The sequence below is a fragment of the Moschus berezovskii genome, chromosome 4, assembly GCF_049115385.1.
Source record: "Moschus berezovskii isolate FMDL1 chromosome 4, NW_MosBer_1.0, whole genome shotgun sequence".
In the NCBI taxonomy this organism is placed as follows: Eukaryota; Metazoa; Chordata; class Mammalia; order Artiodactyla; family Moschidae; genus Moschus; species Moschus berezovskii.
In genome coordinates, this window is record NC_142463.1 from 11,355,057 (window position 1) to 11,373,698 (window position 18,642).

Genomic DNA, 18,642 nt, shown 5'->3' on the forward strand with positions numbered 1-18,642 from the left:
AATAGCAAATACTTACGTGGCACTTAGTGGGGCCAGGCACCACTGCAAGCACTTTATGTTTATTAACTGGTTTAACCTACACAATAATCCTCTGAAGGGATACCATTCTTAGCCCTGTTTTATAGATTATGGAACTAAGGCACAGACAGATCAAGTGACCTGCTTGAAGTCATAAAGCTAGGAGGCAGAGCCAGGCAGTTGGGCTCCAGAATCCACACTCAGCCCACCACTCCTCTGCTCAGTCCCCGCTTGCTCACAAGCCAGGCGCTATAGGGCCAAGGAGGCAGGGCATCTGCTGGGAGAGAAGCAGCTGCTGGGCTGGGGATATCAGAGTGAACCCCGGCACTAGAGAAGGGATTAGCAGGATGAGGGGCTTCTATTGTGAAGCCCGTGGCTGAGCTGAGAGAGGTGGGCGAGACTGTTAGGGGAAGGGGCATCGTCGGACCCTCGTGCTGTCCTGGCTCTCTGAACTCAGGCTCACAGGAAACCCAGACTGCAGATGGGTGGGGGCACCCGCCTTCCTGACGAGCTAGGTGGGAGCGGGTAACCACAGTGATGGGCCAGGCACGGGGTAAAGCACTTTCATGCACGATCTCATTGAATCCTCCTGAAGCTCTGAAGTGGACACTTTTACAGAACAGGAAATCGAGGCTCACGGAGGTGAAGCCACTTGTCCAGGGTCAAGTAAGTGGGAAACCTAGATTCGAATGAGGGTTCTGCGAGAGTCTTAACCACTCTGTTAAACATCCCCCAGGGCGGGGCTCCTGCATCTCCCACCCTCCCTTACAGAGGTCCTGGAGACACGGGGGAGCTGGGAGACTTCTCTCAGGCATGCCCTTGGCAGCGATTGCTGTGTGGGTTTGCAAGGTGGGACACTATAACATCAGGGCAGCAGCAGGAGAGGGCCTGGAGACCCCTGGGATCAAATGGGGACCCAAGATGGGAGTAAGCAAGGGGAGGAGAGCTGCGGGGAGGCTGGAAGGAAGAGGACTAACGCCCCGCCGTCCATCGCCCGTGCCTTGGGCCCTGCTCTGTGCCCGGAGCTGCACTTGTGTTATCTCCTGACATCCTCACCACCATGCTGGGGGAATGGGATTAGCCCCTCACTTTACAGAAGAGGAAGCGGAGGCTGAGGATAGCGATAGGACTTGCCCAGGAACCTACTGAGAGAATGGAGCTGATCCTTGAGCCCAGGTCTATTGACTCTGAAGGAGTTCTCTCTGCACCAGCGGCCTCCATTGGGAGCCCACCGCCCCTTATAAAGGACATTCTACTGCTCCACCAGAGGGTAAGTGGGGATGGGGCTGAGTGGGGTGGGGGACAGTGGCCCCTGAGCAGTGTCTGGGGCATTGGGGTTCCTCTGGAGCAGAGAAACACTTAACACTCCTCGGTCTCCCCATAATTTTTCACCATGTGACCCAGCCCTGAAACCTGCTGATCTCTCTTTCCCTCAAGGTTCTTGGGGGAAGAGGTTCATCCTCGGGGCTATGTTACTGCTTGAAACTTGTGAATATGTTACTTTACATAAAAAGGGGGTTTTGCAGATAGGATTAAGATAAGATTATCTTAGAATATCTAAGTGAGGCCAGTGTAATCATCAGGATCCTTAGAAAAGTCAGAGATGTGATGACAGGAGAGAGAGGTTGCTGTTGACTTTGAAGATGGAGAAAGAAGGGAGGGAGGGATGCCTGCTGGCTCCAGAAGCCATAGAAGGCAAGCAAGTGTTTTCTTCCTAGAGCCTGCAGAATAATACAATCCTGCTGTCATCCTGATTTTAGCCTACTGAAACCCTTTTTGGCTTCTGACCTCCAGAACTATAAGACAGCAAGTTTGTATTGTCTTAAGCCACCAAAAGTGAAGTGAAGTCACTCAGTGGTGTTGGACTCTTTGCGACCCCATGGACTGTAGCCTACCAGGCTCCGCTGTCCATGGGATTCTCCAGTCAAGAGTACTGGAGTGGGTTGCCATTTCCTTCTCCAGGGGATCTTCTCAACCCAGGGGTTGAACCCAGGTCTCCCGCACTGTAGGCAGACACTTTATCGTCTGAGCCACCAGGGAAGCCGTAAAGGTTGTGGTAATTTGTTAAAACAGCAATAAAACCTAATACTTTCAGTTAGTATGATGCCATACATTGGCTCATTTTTTAATGTGAAACCAACTTGCATTCCTGCGCTAACCCTCATTTGGTTGTGATATATTAGCCATTTTAAGTATTGTTAGTTTGAATTTGCTAACATTTTGTTTAGAATTTCTTATCTATATTTACGAGGGATATTCTATTGTAGTTTTCTTTTCTTGTCATGTCTTTGACTTTGTTATCAGAGTAATGCTGGCCGCTCAGAACGAGTTGGGAAATATTTTTTCCTCTTTAATTTTCTGGAAGAGTTTTTGCTGGCATTACAGCTCCCTTAAATGTTTGCTAGAATTCTCCACTGAAATCATTTGGTCCTGTTGTCTTTCTGTTGAAGGGTTTTTGGTCATAAGTTTGATTTATTTAAGAGATATAAGGCTCTTCAGGTGATCTGTTTCTTTTCAAGTGAGCTTTGGTAGTTTGTGTTTCAAGGAATTTCTCCGTTTCACCTGAGTTGTCAAATTTATTTGCAGATAACTGTTCATAATATTTCCTTATTTCTTTTAATATTTGTAAAATCTGTAGTGATGTCATTTCTCTCATTTCTGATGTTGGTAATTTGTATCTTTTCTCTTTTTTTCTTATCAGTCTAGCTAGAAATTTATCAAATTTATTAATTTTTTTTTAAAGAACCACCTTTTGGGTTCATTGACTTTCTCTATTTTTCTTCTGCTTTTTAAAATTGATTTCTGCTCTAATCTTAATTATTTCCTTTCTAATGCTTACTTTGGGCTTAATTTGCTCCCCTCCATTACTTTATTTCTTTAAAAACTGAGGTATAATTTATATATAATGTTATATTAGTTTCAATGGACATGAATTTGAGCAAACTCTGGGAGATAGTGGAGGAGAGAGGAGCCTGGTGTGCTGCAGTCCATGGGATTGCAAAGAGCCAGACGTGACTTAATGACTGTAGAGCAATAACAAGCTTCAAGGGTGCATCACAATGATTAGAGTTTTGCATGTATTGCAAAATGATCACCACAGTAAGTCCAGTTAACATCTGTCACCATATACAGTTATAAATTTTTTGTGATAAGAACTTTTAAGATTTACTCTCTTAATAACCTTCAAATATGCAACACAGTTTTATTAACTGTAGTCACCATGCTGTACTTTTCATCCCCAGGACTTATTGATTTCACAGCTGGAAATTTGTTCCTTTTGATTCTCTTCATTCACTTCTCCCTCTATCACTCAGTTTCTTAAGGTAGAAAGTCAATGATTTGAGACCTTTCTTCTTTTCTAATATCAGTATTTACTGCTGTAAATTTTCTCCTATGTACTATTACAGTGGAGTACTACTAATTTTGTGTTTTTCTTTTGTGTTGTGTTTTGATTTTTATTCAGTTCAAAATACTTCATAATTTCCCTTTTGATTACTTTTTTGACTCATGGGTTATTAAAAGTGTATTATTTAGTTTTCAAATATTTGGTAATTTTCCTCACATCTTTCTATTATTGATTGTAATTTAATTTCATTATAGTCAGAGAACATTCTTTGTATGACTTGAATCCTTTTAAATTTATACAGACTTGCTTTATGACTCTATCTTTTAAAATTTCCATGGGCACTTGAAACTAATGCTTAATCTAATATTGTTGAGTGGAATGTTCTATAAATGTCAATTAGGTCAAATTGTTTATAGTGTTGTTCAAGTCTTCCATATCCTTAGTGATTTTCTGTCTACTCGGGTCTATCAAATGTTGAGAGAATGTTGAAATCTCCAACTATGATTGTAGATTGTCTGTTTCCCCTTGCCGTTCTACCCCTTTTTGCCTCGTGTATTTTGAAACCCTGTTATTAGATGCATAAACATTTTAGATTTTTTATGTCCTCTGTATGAATTGACCCCTTGATTGTTATGGAATGAACTTCTTTATCTCTGGTAATAGTTTTGATCTGATATTTACTTTGCCTGATGTTAATACAACCACTCCAACTTTCTTTTGTTTATACAAAAATGGCATACCTTTTTATATCCCTTTACTTTTAACATTTATATCCTTATATTGAATGTGTCTCTTTTGAGGCAGCGTTTAATTTGTTCTTGCTTTTTTGTCCAATTTAACAGTCTCTGTCTTTTAATAGGGGTGTTTGGGTCATTTACATTTAATGTGATTGCATGTTGTTAAGCTGAAGTCTGTCATCCTGCTATTTGTTTTATATTTGTCCCATCAGTTCTTCGTCTCCTTTTTAATATTTTTTCTTTCTTCTTTTGGAATTCTTTAATGATTCCAATTTATCTCATTTATTAGCTAGAATTTTCATTTTATTCATTATTATTTTAGTCATTATTTTAGGGTTTATAGTATATATCTTTAACTTACAACAGTCTGCTTTCACATGAATTGTACTACTTACATAAACTGTAAGACTCTTAGAGTAGTGTGCAGCCCTTTCCCATCTCTCAGCCATTATTCTATTGTTGTCATAACTTTAACTTATTTATGTTATAAACCACACAGTATACATTGTTATTATTTTTGTTTAAATAATCAGTTATTTTAAAAAGTGGTTTAAATAATACTGAAACTCATACATTTCCCTGTGTAGTTACCATTCTTGGTGTTTTTCTTGAATCCATATTTCTATCTGGTATCATTTTCTTCTGACTGAGGGACTTCTTTTATTATTTCTTACAATGGAAGTCTGTTATTGATGAACTGTTTAAGCTCTTGTATGTCTGAAATAGTCTTTATTTTGAAAGATATTTTTGCTGGACTTAGAATCACATGTTAATCCCTACTTTTGAACACTACAATCACACATGTATTAGGCTGCTTAAGGTTGTCTCCCATGTCATTGATGGCACCTTAACATTTTTTTGTTTTTCTCTCTGTTTCCTTTTGTGTAGTTTCTATTGCTATGTCTTCAAGTTCATTCATTATCTTCTTCTGCAATGTCTAATCTGCATTAATCTCACTCACTGTATTTTTTACTTCAGATTGTGGTTTTCATGTTTATAAGTTTGATTTGGGTCTTTTTAATATATTAAATGCCTCAAGTTTGCAATGTAAATCTATGGGCTACAGCTATAAAAATAGTTTTAATGTCACTGTCTGCTAATTCTAATATCTGTGTGAGTTCTGGGTCAGTTTCTCTTCATTCGAATTTTCTCTTCATTCTTGGCATGCTTGGTAGTCTTTGATTAGTTGCCAGACATTGTGATTTTAACTTTTTTGGGCATTTTTGTATCTCTTTGGGTACTCCAGTTACACACACATTAGTGTTTTTGTATTCCTGGTTATTTGTGTCTTCCTATAAACGTTCTGAACTCTATTCTGGAATGCAATTTATTTGCAGGAAGAGTTTGAACTGTTTGGGTTTTACTTCTAAGATTTGTTAGATGGGACCAGAGTAGGCTCAGGATAATTATTCTTCATTGTTGAGGGAGGAGTCTTCTGAGTGTTCTACCCAATGCTGCATGAATTTTGAGGTTTTCTGGTCTTGGTGAGAACAGATGTTATTCCAGGTCTTGTATGAGTCCTGGATGCTATTCCCTTTAATACCTTTGAATTGTTGTTGGCCTGACCTTAGGTATTTTTCTTACACACACGTGCTGATCAGTACTCTGGTAACTACTTCAGGGGGGCCCTTTCCTCGTCTCTAGGCTCTCTTTCTACGTAGGGCTCTCCTCTCGAGTACCCTGTCCTGCAAATTCTGGTTGCCTTGGTCTCCTGGGTTTCTCGACTCTGTCTCCTCAAGTCCCAGGGCTTTCCAGGCTCCACCTTCATTCCCATTTTTTTTTCCTGCTGCAATCTGGAAACTTATCAAAACAGTAAGATAAGATTATTTTAGGGCTTGCCTCATTTGCTTCCTGTCTGTCAGGGATACTGTATTTTGTTTTCTGATGTCTGGTATCTTGAAAACCATTGTTCCATGTATTTTGTATCATTTACTTTTCTTGTTTCAGGAAGAAGGATAAATTTGGTCTCTATTTCTTCATCTTGGATGGAAGCAGAAGTTTCTCCATGCTTTTCAACACCGTCTGTATGCTGATGGCTCCCACATTCACCCCTGAACTTCAAAGTTTTGAATAGTCATGGTTAGCACCTCAAACTCACCATGTCCAAAATGGCACTCTTGATTCTCCTCTTGCAAGTCTCTCCTACCTGACTTCCTTATGCCAGGAAATAGTCACCCAGATGTTCAGGCAAAAAGCCTTGATCTCATCCTTTTTTTCTTCTCTTTCCTTCACATCCTATATCAGTACCTCAGAAACTCATTTTGGCTTGACCTCCAAAATGTGTCTCATTTCTGAGACCCTTCCATTATCCCCACTACTGATTAAAGCCACTGTCATTACTCGTCTGGAATCTTGCAGTAGCTTCCCAGCTCCAAACTAACTGCTTTCATTTCTCATCTTTGTACAGTCTGTTTTTCCTTCAGCAGCTAGTGAGCGCTTAAAGATGCCAGTCCCATCGTGACTGTTCAAAACTCTCCAGTGTTTTCCTAACACGACTTAGGATAAAGCCCAAAGTCCTTATCGTGGTTCTCGGGACCCTATGGGATATGACCTCCACCACCTCTCTCACCCCATCTCCCCTCTCTTCCTCGCTCACTCCACTGCACTCTGGCCACCTGTCTCCTCCGTTACTAGAACATGCCGAGGGCCCCCTTCTTTTAGAGGATACTCTTTCTTTGCCTGGAATGCTTCCCCGCTCCTTGGATATTTAGTGTCAATCTCTTCATGGATCTCAGCTCCTCAGATATCACCTCCTCATAGAGCCCGTCCACGAATATCTGATCCAAGAGAGCACCCCTGCTGCTTCTCCTCTTATTCTGCTTTATTTTCCATCATAGACCTCCAGACACCCTGCATCTCTATTTGTTCACGGGCTGATCATCACTTTCCCTCAGTAGAATGCAGGCTTCATGAGGTCAGGACTTCCTCCTGGCCACTCTCGGGTTGTCTATGCTTAGAAGAGTGCCTGGCATATGGTAGATGCTCAATGAAGCAGACTGAGTGAGTGGTCTTCTTGCCACTAGGTACAATCTACTTGCTGTGTGACTGTGGACAAGTCCTGTACCGTCTCAGGGCCGGACCTTTTCTCGTGGGCACTGGCCCACTAAATGAATGGCAGCCCCTCAAATCTCCTATTCTGCATAGTGCCAGATGAGCCCTGGGCTTTTCTCTTTCGGGTCTGGGCCAAGTGTTCTCCAGCCTAGGCTTTATGGCGCCAAGCTTTGCATTGCCATGATTACCACCAGGGGGCGCTCGATGCTTAGATTCTGGACCAGGGACTCCAGCTCCTGTTTGGGTTGGTGGAAGTCACTGTGATTGACGATCATTTAGGACCCCTGTATGTAGGTGTGTAAATGTGTGTGGGGAGCAGGAAGACACTTCTGGGAGCGCTGACTCCGGGGCTCAGGGTATGGAGTCAGTTCTTGCTGATCACTCTCTCATGGCTCTCCACCTAGAGACAGACCCCAGGAAATGATTCACCTATGTCTTCCCAGGGAAGGAAAGAAAGAAGTGGGCTCACTAGGATGGAAACTCGGTGTGGGTGTTCAGTGGCTTCTCACATGTCCTGGACCCAGAAATCACCTTGTGGCTTTGGACAACTCAGCCCTTTGGCATCACTGAGCAGGGTGACCTTATTATTCTTGGGATCCCTCCAAGGAGCCAGAAACTTGGCAACCCTGGCCCAGCCCTTGGCCTCCTCCAGGGCTGAACCCTTTGCTGCCCCTCCTCAGGTCAGGGAAGGAAGGCCCCACCGTGGACTTCAGATTGTCCCCCTGGCTCCTGAGATTCCAGCAGGGTGATCCCAGGAAGAGTGGGGAGATGCCGTCTGAATGGAGAGGTTCCCGCACATGCAAGCTCATTTCATTCTCTCAATAAGTTGGAGTGTTTTGGCTGTGGACCCACAGATGGGTGGGGAAACTGAGGCCTGGAGAGTAGGAGGGACAGTTTGAGGTCACACATCAGCGTGTGGGGTGCTCGGTTCCACCGCACCCTCTGTTGTGGGTGTGCCGAGTGCCCCCTCGGGCCATACCCTTTCCAGAGAGTTCTCTCCTCCGTCTCAAACGAGCCTTCGCACTTGCTGTTCCTCTGCCTGGCACGTCCTGCTCTCTGATCGTCACGGGGCTGGTTCCTTCCTGTCCCTCGGGTGACAGGCCAGATGTCACCTCCTTAGAGAGGGCTTCCCTGACCACACCTGGTCCCGCTCTATCTCACCAGCTTGTTTTATTTCTCCTAGAGCACTTCTGACCTTCTGAAACTGGTGAGTTTCCTGGTTATGGTTTGCAGTTTGTCTCCCTGGCAGAATGAAAGTGCCAGGGCAGGGACCCTGCCTGGCTTGTTCTCTCGTGGCACTCAGTAGGAGGTGCCCCATGGGCATTGCCGGATGAGTGAACGAGGAGGGTGGAGAGTTGCCTGTCACCCACACAGGTCTCCGGACAGTGGTGCAGAGTCACGCTGACCCTTTCCTGGAGGTGCCAGGCTCTGGTGCCAGGCTCCAGGGCTGACGTGCCCATTCCTCTCTGTGCTTCTTATTCCCCCCATCTGTTTCCCCATGAGTGGGAACACTCCTCAGCCACGAAGTTATGGAGGGTTCAGTTTAAGAATCAAAGCCAAGAAATGGGAGGAGGAGAAAGAGTGGACCTGTGGTGGGGTCCAGCCCTTGGTTCTGGGGAGGGGATCCCTGGGATGGTGGAGGTGCTGGCTGCCTTTGCTTTTCCAAACTTCAGCTAAGTGAGTGGGTGGGTTTTTGACCATGCCAACTATTGTGTCATGGTGTGTGTTCCTTGTCAGGATCCTGCGGAGGGTATTTCCTTTACCATGTGAGCGTGAAGTGCCCCTGAGAGCCCTCCCAGTGCCACCCATGCCATCTTGCAGGACAGCCTAGTGAATGGGTGCAGAGCAGAAAATGTAGCAGGAGACGGAGTCTTGCTTTGGGTCAAGGAGATCTGAATTAGAGTTCTGACTAGGTCATTTCCGTGCTGTGCAGCTCTAGGTAAGTGACTTCCTGTCTCTGAGCTAGGGAGAAATGAAACCTGCCTTCTGTCACCAGCTCTGGAATTCTACCCTCCAGGCCCAGCCTTTTGTGTCTGGGGTTCCTGGCCACCTTTCTTTCTTTCTTTTAAGTTGAATTATAGTGGATTTACAATACTGTGTTAGTTTCAGGTATACCCGCAAAGTGTTTCAGGTATACATATATATATGTGTATATATATTAGGTTAATTCCCATTATAGGTTATTACAATGTATTGAATATTTTCCTCTGTGCTATACAGCAAATCCTGTTGCTTGTATATTTTATATATAGTAGTGGGAAATGGCAACCTACTCCAGTGTTCTTGCCTGGAGAATCCCAGGGAAGGGGGAGCCTGGTGGGCTTCTGTCTATGGGGTCACACAGAGTCGGACACAACTGAAGTGACTTAGCAGCAGCAACAGCAGCAGCAGTGTATCTGTTAATACCAAACTCCTAATTTCTCCCTCCCTTTCTCCCTTTCCCCTTGGGTAACCATACATTTGTTTTCTATAAGTCTATTTATGTTTTGTATATAGATTTATTTGTATTATTTTTTGTATTCCACATATAAATGATATATAATGTTTGTCTTTGACTTACTGTATTTAGTACAGTACTGTATTAATGTACTGTATTAATCTCCAGGTCCATCCATCTTGCTGTAAATGGCATTATTTCATTCTTTTTATGGCTGAGTAATACTCCATGATATATATATAAATTATATATATATATATATATCTGGCCATATTTCAACGCCCAGCATAAAATGTACCTCCTCTGGGAAACCGCCACCATCCCCATCTGGGGACTCAGGTTCTTGTCCTGGAGTCCCTCTGTTCTGACTACTTCTATAGCATGATGGCCTTGTCTGTTTAGATGTCTGTCCCCTCCCACTAGACCAGAACCCCTTCTGGGAAGGCCTGGGGCTAGGTTCATTTCTGCATCACTCATGCCCAGTGTGGGGACAGGCAGGCCAAAGATTCGGTGGCCACATTCTGGTACTACTTCATACCCATTTTAGACAAACTGAGGTTCAGAGAGGTCAAGTGACTTGCTTGACGTCACACGGCACACAAGTGACAAAGTTGGTGGTTTTGTGCTGGTCAATCCGAAACGACCAGCTCTCTGAATAAAAGAAAAGCCTCAGTTTGTGGTGCCTGCCCATTTCTATGGGTGTTGATACTCCCATGGAGTTTCAAAATACCGGCATGCATCACTGAACTTGAAGTCGGGAAGAGATATGCAGAACCGGCTCTTGAGAGCAGGTATGAGGCAGCTTCAGTGCATCACGGGGCAAAGCTGAAATTTCATCTAGGCCTGTTTGATGCTGACCAATAGGCATTTTTCTCTAGAGTCCTAAAATCTGGTCCTACGTGAACAAAAAGCAAAGTGCATAAGGTGTATATCAAAGGAGAAACAGAGTAAGCGCACATACAAAAGAATATGGATGTTTGGATGTATATGTTTGCTTATGTATATGAATCTTGAAGGATTTGCCAGGGGCGGGAGGAGAAGGGACGACAGAGAATGAGATGGCTGGATGGCATCACCGACTCTGTGGACATGAGTTAGAGTGAACTCCGGGAGTTGGTGATGGACAGGGAGGCCTGGCGTGCTGTGATTCATGGGGTCACAGAGAGTCGGACACGACTGAGCGACTGAACTGAACTGAACTGAACACTGCTTTTTCCCAGGGAGGGGGACTGGGAGACAGAATGGGAGAAGAATTTCCTCCAGTATCCTTTATACTCTTTGAATTTTGAGCCGTGTGAGTATATTAACTATTTAAAAAATTCCTAATAAACAAACAACAAATCCGGACCAGCAGTCAACCACAAACAGCTGCTGGACCTGCAGCTCTTTGCCGGGCAGGTCTGTGGGCCTGGAGCTGGGCCGGGTGTGCTGAGTGGCTTGGTTGGGGCTGCCCACTGGACCGCACTGTCTTTTGGCAGCCCTTGGCCTGTGTCACCAGGCTGGTGGGGGAGGCCACTGTCTTCCCAGAGTGTGAGGGATGGGTGCACTTGTTTTAATGCTTGCCCATGAGGCTTGGTCACTGAGACCACGGCACTGCACTCTAAACTCAATTAGAAATTTAACAAACGTTATAAATCCTCCCCAGCCTGAACCTTGTAAATCTCCAGAGCAGGGCAGGCTTAGCACTTATCCATCTCCGGTTTAATGACCTCCTCGGTCGGCCTGGGAATGATTCAGGGCTGGCGACAGGTCTAATTAGTGAACACAAACTGCATCCCGGGCAAGGTGAGGAGGAAGAGCTAGCCTGGTCCTAACCCTGGGGGCTGTTAGGGACAGGAGACCCAGCCCTTGTCCGGTCTGGACCTTGGGGCTCTGACTCATGGGGGAGGGGCAAGGAGGGCGTGGCAAGTGCCTGATTGATCTCCTTTGTTAATGCAGCCTGATCGGTGGTGTGTCCCAGTGCATGTCATCGTTGGGGGAAGGCTGTTCATGGTGTGCCCCCGGTAACATTATTGCATCAAGAGCCATGTGGGACCCAAGGTGTCTCCTGGCAAGACAGCACATTTGTGGGCAGATCTGACGCTGGGTTGATAGCCTGTGTGATGGGTAGGGGAGGTTTGGAGGGTAGATTTTGGCTTCCCGGTACCTAAGGGACTTATATGAAATCAGAGGGGGTTCAGAGAGCCCCATTTGTAAGAGTGTATGTCTCAGGTTTAGTGAGAAGATGGGTTTTTCCAACCAAGCTGACTACTCTTGTGAAGTAGTGAGCTCCCCGTCAGTAGATAGTCCAGGATCCTCTGCCAGTAACGGAGCCTGAGCTGTGTGCGAGGCTCTTCACACCATCTGACGCCATCTTTGGGCTTCCATCCTACAGACAAGGAAACTGACATTCAAAGGGGTTATGAAACACATCCCAGGTCATTCAGAAGCAGGATTTACATGCTGGCCTGCTTGGCTTCAGAACCTGTGGCTTCCTGGCTATACCCCTCCTCCCCCTCTCTACTAAAGATATGCCCTTCAGGCTGCTCCTCACTTAAGGGACACTCTTGATGATTCTGGGTATAAATGATGAAAGGCCCCAGAGCCCCGATCTCCTTGGCAACATGGGCGGCCTTTGATAGGCTGTTCCACCATGTTCTTTGCTGGGGTGGGAGGATGTGGGTCCTCTCTCTCTGCTCTTTCTCCTTCCTCTCTTCTGCTCATTCTCTGGTCTTATTTTTCGGTCCTCTTCCAGTCTCCTCTGGTCTCTCTCTCTGGCCCTAATTCTCAGTGCCTGCAGAATTGTCTGCCGGGAAATTGGGGGTGAGGTGGGTCTGAGACCTCCTGTTTTACCCATCACCCCTAACTGCTCAGATTCAGGAGGCAGGGCTGACACTGTTACCTGGGGTGACAGATGCTGGCTGTCACCCCACCAGCCCTTCTGACCCCCCTCCCTGCCCCTGACCCCCTGAGCAGTCACCAGGAGGAGGCCTGGGTAATTGGTTTCATCTAAGCCTCATCCTCAGTGGCGCGAAAGGGAAAGTTATAAATATTTTTATCTATAACTCACGAGGAATAAAAATTTAATTACACTGAAAAATTTAAATTTCATAAGAAATAAATATTAATCTTGGAGAGTGACTTTTGCGGGAAGTTAACTTTCAGATGTCGTGAATCTGGAGGTGCCTGGGGTCTGGGAGGGAGGGGGAAGCCCCCAGTTTGGGCTCCTGATCTGGGGTGGGGGTTCTACAATCCTGAGATTGAGGGCCCACGCACTCAGATGGCCACTCAGGCCAGAGCACCTCCTCAGTCCCCTTGCTCTCTTCAATGCTAATTGACTATCTATCACGTCCAGACATTTTTGTGGAGCTGGGGTACCACGGGAAAGGAGACAGATGCTCCTCACGTGGAGCGTAAGGCGATGTGGAGACAGACATTAAATGAATAACCTCCTAGACCACTGCCCTGTTAGAACCCGTCTACTGGGCCCAAACCCACCTGCCCCCTGCTTGGTTTCATTTTGTCATTATTGTCATTGTACTTAGAAAAATTCGAGTGTAATACACACACAGAACGATGCATGAAACATAAGCATGCAGCTCAGTGAGTGATGACAATGTCTAGGAAGGCACGCTGCCCAGGTCAAGGAATCCAACGTCAGTTCGCTTGCTGGGCATGTGGAGGAGGGGAAGGCCCTGCCTGGGGGACCTTGGTAGACCGCTTGATGGATGAGTCTTGCTACCTCACCAGGGAGAGAATGATTTGGGAGTAGGATAGCCTATTATTAGTAACAACATCTCAATACATGCTGAATGTTTATCACGTGGCAGGCCTCATTCTAAGTACCTCATTTATGCGTATTCATATTCATTCAGCACTGACAAAACGCCACAAAGTAAGTGCTATTATCACCTCATTTTATTGATGGAGAAAGCAGAAACCTAGAGAGGTTAAGTAAGGAATCCAAAGTCACACAGCTGTTGGGAGGCATAGCCAAGTTAGACCTGAGTTACCACCCCGCCCCCGCTTACAGCCTGTAGGCTCTTTGGAGATGGGAGAACGCAGGCCTGGCCCCAGGAGGCCTGGGTTTCAGTGTCTTTTGGAACCTCTGCAAACCTTTTGATGTTTCACACCTGCTGTGTGGCCTCGGGTAAGTCTCTCCACCTCTCTGAACTTCAGGTTCCTCTTTTGAGAATTAGGGATAAAAATCCCCACTTTGAGCAGGCCAGGGTTTGAATGGGGTGGTGACAAGGTGGGAGAGGTAGATGTTGTGATCCTGATCCCAGGGGTAACGCTCCCTCTAAATGCGAGCCCCTCTGGGCTACGTGCTGATGGGATTACACTGAGTGTACTATCTGTCTCCTTCACTCCCTGCTGCAAGCTGCCTCCCTGTGAGGTAGGCCCTCTTGTCATTCCCATCGGATGGGTGAGCGGACTGAGGAGGGCGGGGTGGTCAGAGATACTGCCTATTGGGTGTGGTGGGGACAGCAGGCTGTGGCTCCGGGCAGGGAAGGGAGAGCCGGATTTGGTACCTGCATTCAGGAGGGGTCCCACATGTGCAGCGGCAAGGAGGTGGATGTGTGCAGGCTGTCCGTGTGGGGGGCTGGGAGGGTGGGCTGGGTTCCAAGCTGCCTGTCTCAACTGCTTCCCCATTCCACAGATGGGAAAGTTGAGCCCATTCTGAGCTGGGGCTACAGAGCCTGGGTCCGCGGCTGTGCTGCCCTTGGGTAGAGGCAGGGGCAGTGGGGCTGGGAACTTGGACTTGAGCCTAGCAAGCAGAGCCCTTGGCTCTTGAGCCTGAGACCAAGGCTGAAGGGGGCAGCTGGATCTAAGTGCCAGTGTGGGGCCATGGGCTGGTGCCCAGAGGGCCTTGTCCTACAGTTGGTGGTGATGTGGCTGGCTGGGACTATCATCGTCCAAGCTGGCAAGGAGAGCTCAGAGTCGGCTGAAACCGAGGGGTCTAATTTTCCGTTTTATGAACCACCGAAGGGTGTCACAGAGGATGAGATGGCCGGATAGCACCACCAACTCGTGGACATGAGTCTGCGCACGCTCCGGGAGTTGGTGATGGACAGGGAGGCCTGGCGTGCTGTGGTCCATGGGGTTGCAGAGTCAGATACGACTTAGCGACTGAACGACAGCAACAACAAAGGAGGTAGGTGCCAGAGACCTACAATTCTCCAGGGACCAGACAGGTTCTGCGCTGCCCCACTTAGCATTGGGACATACCCTAAATTCCTATTGCCTGGCCCAGGACCCTAATGGGGGGACTTCGAGCAACAGTTGGGAAATTCACCTTCTGTAGCAAAAATGCTTCATCCTCCCCATCCCCACCTGGGCTCCTTCATGCGTACACACATGCTCAGCTGTGGACACGTATGCTGACACAGACACGTGTGCACACACAGATGCTTGTATAAGGCACTCACACAACCACAGGTAGATTCCTGGTGGTTTGTGTATCTCCGGAATCCACCCTCCCGGCAGTGTTCTGCTGATGGAATGCTGTAATATTTTTCTATTAAATGTTGCATTTGTTGTGCCTTTTAGTAGCTCCCCTCATTAAAAATGATATTATCCCCATAAATAAGCTGGCGCCGGAGAAGAGCGCCTGACTCCATTTCTCTTCCTAATTGAGACACTTAGCTTTGATTTGCACATCGGCACGTACCGAGCGGATTAATTTTCAATTAATGCTCCTGAGCGGGTGGCTGCAGGCGGTGTGGGCTTGCAGCCCAGCCTGGGAGCAGAGGCGGGTTGGGACCGGGAGGACCCCAGGGAGAGTGTCTCTGTGTTTCCTGGCCACCGGACAGAGAGCTCTGGGTACCGTGTGGGGCTCCGTGGTTTTGCTCTTTGTGGGAAAGTGGATCATGGGGGCCTCTCTTGTGGGAGGAACCTCGTCCCATACCAGGTGCTCTGGGCTGAATGTTTGTGTCCCCCAAATTCCTCTGTGGAAGCCCTAAGCCCCCAGGTGATGGGGTTGGAGATGGGGCCTTTGGGAGGTAATTAGGCCATGAGAATGGAGCCCTCGTGATGGGATCAGTGTGTTTCTAAGAAAGGTACACGAGAGCTTGCTCCCTCTCTGTTCTCCATCTTTGAGGATACAGGCTGCCATCTGCAAACCAGGAAGCAGGTCCTCACCAGTCACTGGATCTGTTGGCACTTTGATCTCAGACTTCCCAGCCTCCAGATCTATGAGAAATGATTGCTGGTTTAAGCCATCTAGTCTATGATAATTTGTTATAGCAGCCTGAGCTAAGACACCAGGAAAGGGCCCCCAAACTCTGGTCTGAGCCTGGGCTCTGCAACCAGACAGGCCTGGAGTGACAGTCCTGCTGGTCCCCTTCCTAGCAGGGTGCCCTTAGACCATTTACACTTATCTTCTCAGGACTTAATTTCCTCATCTGCGAAGTGGGGCCAATAAGATGAAGGGCCTCAAAGGGCTGCTGTGGGGACCAGTGCAGGAACGTCAGTTCGCCTTTCTCCTTCTCTTCCTCCACATCTGTACAGAGGTCTGGCTTCCCACCTCTACCTGCCCCTCTGTCTGTTCATACCCTTTGCCTTAGACCTGTACCTGTGAACAGGAATCTCCCGGGACCACCGGGGGCGGTATGCCTCGGGGCAGGATACAGCTGCTTGTATCCTGTACCCATGGCCTCTCTACCCTTGGTGCCTGTGGGTCTTTAGTAGCTCAGGGTGCAGGATGTACTTGTTGGCACCCCGGGAAACCCTCCACTCCAAGTTTAATGGGCAGGATGCAGTGTCACCTGCTTAGCCCAGGATGTCTGTCTATTGAGCCCACTTGGCAGCCTCTTCCTGGTCCTGCCCTCAGCCCCTGGCTGGCAGTTCCCCTGGGCCTCTGCCTCCAGTGGGTTTAGCCCGTATAAAGCCACTTAGTATTGGGAAATACCACTTAGTGTTGGGGAGCTGTATGGCGCGGTCTCTGCCTGTTGTAACAGTCAAAGCGGCTCCAGTCTGGGAGCCAAAAATGGAAAAACCACTTGAATGTTCATTAAAGTCTTTTGAAGAAGACTAAGGAAGATTCTGTTCACGACAAACAGCCCTGCATCTTAAAGCCCTAGTTTCTGTGCATGCACTCTCTCTCGTCATCACGATGTATCTGTCTGACAGGCATGGCTGCTGTGGCTCGACCCTCTCCCAGGACCCTCCCAGACCCTTCCCTAAGTCCAGTCTGTGCTGACTCTGGTCCCGAGGTTGCAAAATGTGACCCAAGGGTGCATCTTTTTCATTAAGATAATATCAAGCCTGCACAATATCACACAAATATATTTTTGCAATGGTGGGTAACATTAAAAAAAAACAAGTGGGGATTTCACAAGAAGACCTTCATTTCCAGCTTCACTGGAAACATCAGCTCTGGCAGCACTGAGTCCTGATGAAGCTGTCTGCCTGCCAGCTCCCCGCTGGTCTGCCCCCTCCCTCCTGACGCCCACCTGGCTTTGTTCTCATTTCAGCACATGGCCCTTGCTCTTGTCTCCCCATGCCCCTTCTGGGAAGCTCTCTCTGAGAGCCAGTTCCTGGGGCCTCTCAGCTCTCCCTGTCACTGCTACCACGAACACCGAGGGACTGGCTAGGCCAAGACCCTTCTGGGCAGGTAAGCAGGCAGAAAGTGGGTGAGCATTCTCACGTTTGTGTCTTTTCTCTTTGGCACTTGCAAGGTCATCCCCTAAACCCAAGACCAGGGTTTAAGTCCTCCCAGACTCTTGCCCTTGAGGGTGGGGACTCTTCCTTCTCACCCTGGTTTCAGGGCCTCTTCCCAGACCTGTTAAAACATTCTCTTTTCAATGCAAACCATCCTGAGTACCGAAGTGGGAGAATTTTCCAGAATCAGCATCTTTTTGTTGTTGTTGTTGGATACAGCAGCACCTGCTTTCCAAACTGCAACTTCCTCCCCAGCTAAAGATCCAGCTCCTTTCTAACACTGCCTGCATCATGGGAGCTGTCCTGCTCATCCACAGAGCCTGGGCCCTGCTGTGGATCGTACGATTCCAGGTCATCGACTTTTCAGACGACTGCTGGGGACATGGGAGAGCTCTCTGGCTGAGTGGGCAGATTCAGGCTGGGAAATCTGGGTTCCAATCCTGGTACTGCTGAACTCTGTGACCTGATCAACTTATTCCATCTCCCCAAGCCTCAGTTCCCTCTATAAAATAAGGATGATTTATAATAAGAGTACCCATTTCCTAGGGGTACTATGCCAATAAATGAGAAAAAGCATTTTTGCACCTTGATACTCAAGTTATGAGGACATGGCAACCCACTCCAGGATTCTTGCCTGGAGAATCCCATGGACAGAGAAGCTTGGTGTCTACAGTCCACAGGGTTGCAAAAAGTCGGACATGACTGATGCGATTTGAACTCACAGCACAGCACTCAAGTTATGATTTTTGGACCTGGGTGCTTGTTTGAAATGCAGTCTCAGGCCCCACCCAGACCTGCAAACCTGAATCTGCATTTCAACAGGATGCCCAGGGGTTCCTTGTAAACAGTCAAGTTTGAGAGGCTCTGATTTAGCCCAAGTCTTGGCACAAAGGACGCACTCACCGGACAGTGGTAGCTGCCCTGATCATTGTTAGTCTAATAAGAGTCCCAATATTAAGGCAGATTTTGGTGTGGAAGAGAAGGCTGGGGCTCAGCGCTGGCTCCGTGTATTTATATCGCGGGCCCATATCAGCCCTGCTTCGTGCCTCCCATCCCTGACCGGCAGAAACGGAGATTATGATGCTGTCTCCTGGTGCTGATTGGAGGTTAAATAGGATCAAGCAGAAGTGCTTCAGAGAGTCGTGGAAAGTGATTCTGAGATACCAAAGCTCTAAAAGCATTTTTGCACAAGTTTTATTTGCTCTTCCTGCTATTGTTCCCATTTTAAACATGAGAAATGGAAGCACTTTGAAGCCAAGTGATTGGTCCAAGATCATTGAGTGAATCAGCTATAGAACTGGGTCTAGTCTCAGGACCTGAGGCCATGAGCAGTGCAAGACCCCGCTGGGGAGCTCCCAGATCCGCCAGACCAGCCTGTAGGAGTCATGGGACCTTCCCTTCTGTCCCTCCCA

The 18,642-nt window shown here is 47.3% G+C and overlaps 1 long non-coding RNA gene across 1 annotated transcript in view; it reads left to right on the top strand.

The window, feature by feature from the left end:
- The window catches only part of LOC129540949 (uncharacterized), a 36,514-nt gene that overhangs the window by 17,441 nt on the left and 431 nt on the right, over positions 1-18,642 (top strand). Inside the window, exons 3-4 of the long non-coding RNA XR_008682737.2 lie at positions 14,558-14,723; positions 17,044-17,183. This is a non-coding gene — a long non-coding RNA (uncharacterized LOC129540949). The remainder of the gene's footprint in view (positions 1-14,557; positions 14,724-17,043; positions 17,184-18,642) is intronic.